This window comes from Lactuca virosa, chromosome 5 (assembly GCF_052849685.1).
Source record: "Lactuca virosa cultivar CGN04683 chromosome 5, Lactuca_virosa_CGN04683_v6, whole genome shotgun sequence".
NCBI lineage: Eukaryota > Viridiplantae > Streptophyta > Magnoliopsida > Asterales > Asteraceae > Lactuca > Lactuca virosa.
Genome location: NC_136430.1, coordinates 99,507,566 through 99,514,669, shown reverse-complemented (window position 1 = coordinate 99,514,669; position 7,104 = coordinate 99,507,566). Strand labels below are relative to the sequence as shown.

General features: G+C 32.7%; 1 non-coding gene across 1 annotated transcript; it reads left to right on the top strand.

The window, feature by feature from the left end:
- Positions 1-459: 459 nt before the first annotated feature.
- On the top strand, positions 460-567 carry LOC145118093 (small nucleolar RNA R71). Its single transcript, XR_013713076.1, has one exon. It is a non-coding gene; the product is annotated as a small nucleolar RNA R71 (small nucleolar RNA).
- Positions 568-7,104: the final 6,537 nt, after the last annotated feature.

Sequence of the window (7,104 nt, the reverse complement as noted above, 5' to 3'; positions counted from 1 at the left end):
TGCCTATATTTTTCTTCCTTTTTCTTCTTGTATTCATCATATGGCAGCCATTCCTTCTTTGGTTTCCTCAAGTCTTCATCATATTTATCCCCACTTGATTAGCAAACTTGAGCTCTTCTGTTCCCGTTATCATCTAAGTGGCAGTCTTTGGTCAGGTGTGGACCATTACACCTTTCACATCCAACCCTTATAGCACGTATTGTCTGGTCCATCTTTGTCATTCTCCTATCCATAGTATCAAGCATGGCTATTACAACAACCATGTCTGCAGATTGTACACCCCCGCTTCCTTTAACTCCATCCAGCCTTGGATTGTGGTACTCACGAGCATGTTTTGCAAATTCTTCAACCAACTCTTTGACTTCCCCCAGATTTTTCTTAGTTAGGGGTCCTTGAGAATCAAGGAGCTGCCTTGTCATGACATTAACACCATCATAAAATATTGAGACTTCTTGTTGTATGTTGATTTGAGGACAATTTATTAATAATTCTTTGTAGCGCTCCCATGCCTCATAAAGTGACTCACCCGGTTGTTGCTCAAAGTTGGCTATTGCCTTTTTTAAGTTTAGATATCCTCGATGGTGGGCAAAATTGTTCTAGAAATTGCTCGCGCATTTGGGCCCAAGTAGTGATTGCACCAGGTAGAAGTGCCTTCAGCTAGTCTTTTGCAGCTCCTTTAAAAGTGACTGGTAGCATCCTTAGCAAGACTGTCTCTCTAGGAACATTTGGGACCTTGAAATAGTCCTCTATGTCATTAACTTCATCCAAATGCTTATAAGCATCCTCATGATCCTTCCCAGAAAATGGAACATCCTTAAGTGCAGTAAGGATGTGTCCCTTCAGCTTAAATGTGGCAGTTGAAGGAATTGCAGGTTGTACTAGGCCGTGACCAACATCATCTCTAATTCGCTTCTTGTAAGCTCTCATAGACATATCCGCAATGTTTGCCATCTCGTTTTCTGGCTCGTCTTCAGATTCACTTCTATGTAGTTCGAATTCTGGGTCAGATTCGTACTCGGATTCTTGTGGGTTAGATTTTTTATCAAAGCTTTCAACCTTTGATGATATACTAGATTCTCCCACTTTCTTTCCCGACTTCTTTCCAAAAACTGACTTTAGATCTTTAAAAGACGACTTCTTTGGTGTTTGGTTCACTCCTGCATTCTTATCTGTCATCTTGTGAAGGGCCGACTCTGGATCCTCAAGTGGTGGCACCAAAGGTGTGTTGGAACCTCTGGTCATGAACTTCTGCAATAAAACAAAAAATAAAAACGTAAAACTGAACAAAAATTAACTAAAAGTTGCCTACTGACTGGTAACCACGACGTGGTAAAGGGTACCACCTCCTGTTGTTGTAGAAAATTTAACAGAAAAGGAAAAAGAAGAAAAACAAAAAACTATTGAACTCACGTCGTGAGCTTAAGGCTCACGTCGTGAGTCTAGTACTGAAACAAAAATCCAGGCTGAAAAAAATTAACTTTTTGCAGGTTTTATCCCACAAAAAGGATCAATTAACCTATAGCAAATAAATCAACAGTCAAATAAGCCGTTCCCCGGCAACGGCACCAAAAAAACTTGATGTGCACAAAAGTACCTACTAGTTTTAAATTATCAACCTAACTAACTTAACTAACTAAAATTCACTTAGGCAGTGTACCTAGTCGAATTATAGAATAGTTTGGGTAAGTCGGGTGTTGATCACAGGGAATAGTTTTAACTAATTAATTTACCTACTATTAAATTAACCTAATTTCCTAGCTAAGTGGTGGTTTTATCTAATTTTGCAAGTTTAGATGAACTTAATTTCTTAACACAAATTCAATCAATAAACAAAACACTTCTGTTAGTTCGAATCCACTTTCCCTTAATGGTTTATAAATTAGTTAAGACAGATCCTGTTGGTTACCAATTAAAATAGTATTAGCAATTCAGTTCTAAATTAACTAATATTAATTAATTCATGTAGATCTATTTATGGTCACACATAAGTTAACACATAATCAATTATTCAATAGAATTGGAGCTATGTAAGATTGGGTTAACAAATACAAATTATGGTCATAACATGAATTCTCTAGCACAGCCTAATTTGATAATTCAATTCCTTAACTAAGATTGGTTCGATCTTAACTCTAATAATCTAATGTTTATTAAATTACTAGGTGTTCCAATTCATGCAGAATAATGGTCATTAACTACACAGAATAAGACATTAAAGCAATCTAATTATTGAATCAAGCATGCTAGGTAAACCAATTCAACACAAGACATAACCAACAAGCAAGGTCTAGATTAATTTAATAAAACCATGAGTTCCAGCTTCATCTAGCTAACAGAATCAGCTAGATTTAGCTGGACATGCTAACAAATAAACTAACACAAATCATATTCAAGGAGATATTTAAATGTACCAAACTATTAAGCTAATTATGAACTCTTCCTTCTTCCTAGGTATGTAAACCAACTTCCAGGCCTTCAAGCTCTGTAAATTTCGACTTCTGAAACTCTCCAAGTCAGCCAAAAGCTCCCAATTCGTAGGGAACAAGCCCTATTTATATTTTCTGAAATTTTCGTACTCATGTCGCGAGTAAGTAATCCTCACGTCGTGAGCAAGTAGATATACATGTTTGACAAGGAGTCTGATCCGCGATGCTTATCTTCTGGAATATTCGTACTCACGTCATGAATAGATATGTCTCACGATGTGAGAGTAGCTGATTACGTGAGTTTTCTTCTCTTTTACTCTCCAAGCCTCCAAAGTTCCAATGTTTGTCGATTTTAGTCCTTTTCTCCAAAAATGCTTCTATTTGGCTGCAAAGTACAATTAAAGCTTATAAGTATCATTATTCAATGCAAATAACCAGAATATGTATAAAAATATTAGTAAATATTGCCTAAAAACATGCATAAATATGGCAATATCAATATGGTACACTTTGTGCCATATAATTAATGTCACCAGATCTTTAAGACGAAAATTACAGCTCCATATTCTAAATCATGGGTGGTGTAATTATTCTCATGTACCTTAAGTTGATGTGAAGCATATGTGATTACTTTGTCTCTCTACAAAAGTATGCATACCATGCCTTGGTGCGATGAGTCACAATAGATGACAAAGTCATTGGTTCCATCCGGAAGTGAAAGAATTGGCGCACTACAGAACATGTGCTTCGATTTCTGGAACGTAACTTCTTGGTTTTTTCCCATTTGAACTTTGTGTCCTTCTATGTTAGTGTTGTGAGGGGTTTAGCTATTTTGGAGAAATTTTCAATAAATCTCCGATAGTAGCCCGCCAATGCTAGAAATTGGTGTACCTCAGGCGATGTTGTAGGTGCTTACAAATTCTTTATTGCCTTGATTTTGGAAGGGTCTACGTGAATGCCCTTGTTGCTGACCACATGTATGAGAAAATGCACTTCTCTAATCCAGAACTCACACTTTGAGAATTTAGCGTATAATTTCTCTTTTCATAGCAACTCCATGATGATTCGTAGGTGTTGGCTGTGTTCTTCTTTTGTTAGTGTCACACCCCGCTAAAGCTGAAACACGAGGTGTGGCAGTATAAAGGGTTTCATAACAAAAGTTAAAAGACAACACCAACCATAGTATTAAAAATCATTACAAATTTACAATGGTTTTGAACAAATTTTAAAAGAAATTACAATGTAAATTGAAATACAACACATGCGAATGCTCCTAACAGTGATGTGTCCCTAAGTGCCACTTACTCGATGAATCCTGAAAAAACATGTAAAACGAGCGTCAACTATAAAAATAGTTGGTGATTACTCACAAGTTTATAACATAATATAGTTTGAAATTCATGATAATCTGAATATTGATAATAGTTTCCATAAACAAATGTTCATTGCTAAAATAAGTAAATAAGTTTTCATGAATAGAAGCTCGTTGCTAAAGCGAGTAATAAAGTTTCCATAAATAGAAATATATTGCAAAAATGAGTATTAAGTTTGCATAAACAAAGTTCGTTGTCATCATGGGAGATAAAGTATGTTTCCCAAATGAGACGCAACGTTCATATTCTCATGGGAAATAAAGTTTGTTACTAAAATGAGTAAACAAGTTTCATTGCTATAATGAGCAATCAAGTTCGTTGCTACAAGGAGCAAACAAGTTTGTTACTATAAGAAACAACCAAGTTTGTTGCTAAAACAAGTAAATAAGTATTTAGTAACAAAAGTTCGTTGTTATAATGAGATACAAAGTTTATTTCTATAATGAGAAACAAAGTTCATTGCTATAATTAATAAACGAGTTTGTATGTGTATGAGCAAACAAAGAGTTCCCAACCAAGCCTATGACTGATGCCCTATCAAGATCTATGCTTATCGTTCCATAGATTATATGGTATCATGCACTCCAGAAATCGGGCGAGTGAGGAGTTATCAATTCCTAATAGCGCTATCCATAATGACCATTGGCTCAAAGAGTTAATGGTTGGAGTAAAGTGTAAGGGAAGGGACTTAAGACGATAAGTTCTCATGTTTCGTGTTGCATAGAGATATATAGAGAAATATAGCAATAAAATAGCAATCAAGTTTCATACAAATCAATTTAAATACAACGAACAAATAATAGTTTTTCGGACATGCTTTTCCACCCGAAAACATAAAAACCGAAAATAGGGGAGTCGTGAATACTCATAATATGCAAAATATAGCAACCAAGTTTATACGAGTCAATTAAATACAACGAAGATAAATAGTTTAGGACATGCTTTTCCACCCCAAAACATTTAAAAACCGAAAATAAGGGAATCCGTGAATACTCACAATATGTATTGAGATGATGCAAATTGTGCCTTGAACTACGCTCCACTCGTACCACTATCGTTTTCCTACAACGATGTTACACACTAATGAGTCTCTAATTGAAATCTAATACTAGTATACTTACTACTATAAAAGAATTATGCCAATAATGTGTCAAAATTAATATTGTGAAGTTACAAACATTTTTATGAAATGGTGAAATTTTATAGCTCATGTGATTAAGACAATTTTGGATATTAATTTCCAGATTTTTGTAATATTAATTGAGGGTATTTCAACACATTTAAATGTGTTTTAAGCTCTTAAAAAGCCAAAATATCATCAAACACTTTCCAAAAATTCTCAAACTTTGCATTTTCATTCTAAACACAGTAGAGGTCTTCAATAAATTTTCCTTTGAATTTTTGATATGATTAACTATTTTTCCAAAATTTTAAGCCTTCATAAAAATATAAATTCGTGAAAAATAGCATCCAAATGATAAAAATTCCCAAACTTTTTATGATACTGCCATTAGACATACGTCAGCTGGGAAAAATATAAAAATGGATTTCTAAATTGTTTAACCCAATTTTATGATTTTTGTGCATTTATTCTAATACAAATTGAAATAAATATAAAACAGTTTCCAAAATTGCCCAAATTTTTTGTATTTCTGTTATTAAATATTCTTAAGCTGGGAAAAATATAAAAATGGATTTCTAAAGTGTTTAACCCGATTTTATGATTTTTGTTCATTTAGTCTAATAAAAATTGAAATAAATAGAAAACTATTTCCAAAATTGCCCAGACGTTTTGTAACACTGTTATTATACATGTAGAAGCTGTGAAAAATATAAAAGATATTTTTCAATTAGTCTTTCTATTTTTCATTGTTTTATCCTCTTAAATAATCATTAATTGGAGAATAATTATTAAAAAGTTAAAGTAAATCACCAAAATTTTTTGTAAACTTCATTTACAGTGTAAATAATCTGGGAAAAAATACAAAATGTGGTTTTTATCTACTGGAATCCGATTTTGTGGATTTGAGTGTATTTAATATTAGAAAATAGGAGAAAAATAGTATACTGAATAGAAAAATCATCAAAATTTTCATTTAGAGTTCTAATATATTTTAAGGTTTTTTGGTAAATTTCCATGAATTTTGAATGAGTACAAATATTTTTCTGATTATTAGTTCATTATAAATACAAAAATCGGGGAAAAATAGGAATGCATTATGAAAAATTCTGAAAATATTTTTCTGAGTACTCCACATTAGGTAGGATTTGCAAAAAATCATAAATAGCCTTTTCACATTCCTTAAAGTGTTTTTATGATTTATTTGAATTAAACAAAAATAAAATTCAAACCATAGCAAACAGTAACAAATATCGATGAAACTCACTGAGATGCCATCATTCGCTTTAGGGGTCTTCCAAGAATTTACCTAGGATTTATAGACCTCAGAAAGTATTTTATATGAATTATTGCCCTATTTTCTTGCAATAATTATAATAATTCGAGAAAAATTAATTATTTTCTAAAATTTTGCAGAACATCTCATTTTGTTGATGGAATTCAGGGAAAAATCGGATTTGATCAGAAAATAAGTTTTAGATATTTATTTGGGAATAAATCATTTATGAACCTATTTGAATGCATTTTTAACAACAAACTTTGATGATCAAGCCTCTAAGCTTGAAGATAATCACATGCATGTTGGTTTTTGGGTGAAATAATATCACCATAATCATAAAAATCGTGGTTATGAACATGCACGTGAATAATCCATCCATAAAATGGTGTAGAAGAAGAAGATATGCAAGAAAACTTGAGATTTGGAAGGAAGATTGAAGGATTTTCGTGATTACCTTGAAGAACAACCCTAGATGATGAAGATTTAGAGTTTAAGGTGTGGTTTTGGCTTCATTTTTTGGAAATATTTTGTGGTTATAGAGAGAGGAAGAGAGAAAATGGTGTTGGGGATTTGAAGAGTGAGAGAGAGAGAGAGAGAGAAGTGAAGAAGATGGTTGAGTGTAAGAATTGATTCAAATGATTTCTAATTTGGAAAAAGAGATAGTGGGGGAGATAGAACGAAATTTAGGGGATGAGATAGGGTTTCCCTCTCTTCCATTTTTATAAATTTCATATCTTTTATAAAATTATGAAATTTTTATAAAATATGCACCTTAACTTATATATTATTCACAAAACCTTGATTTTTGACTTATAAATTAAGGGTAAATATTGGTACACTAAATATAATTTCCTTGATTATATTTCCCAACTTGATTATTTTAATTTGATAATATAGGGTTTATAA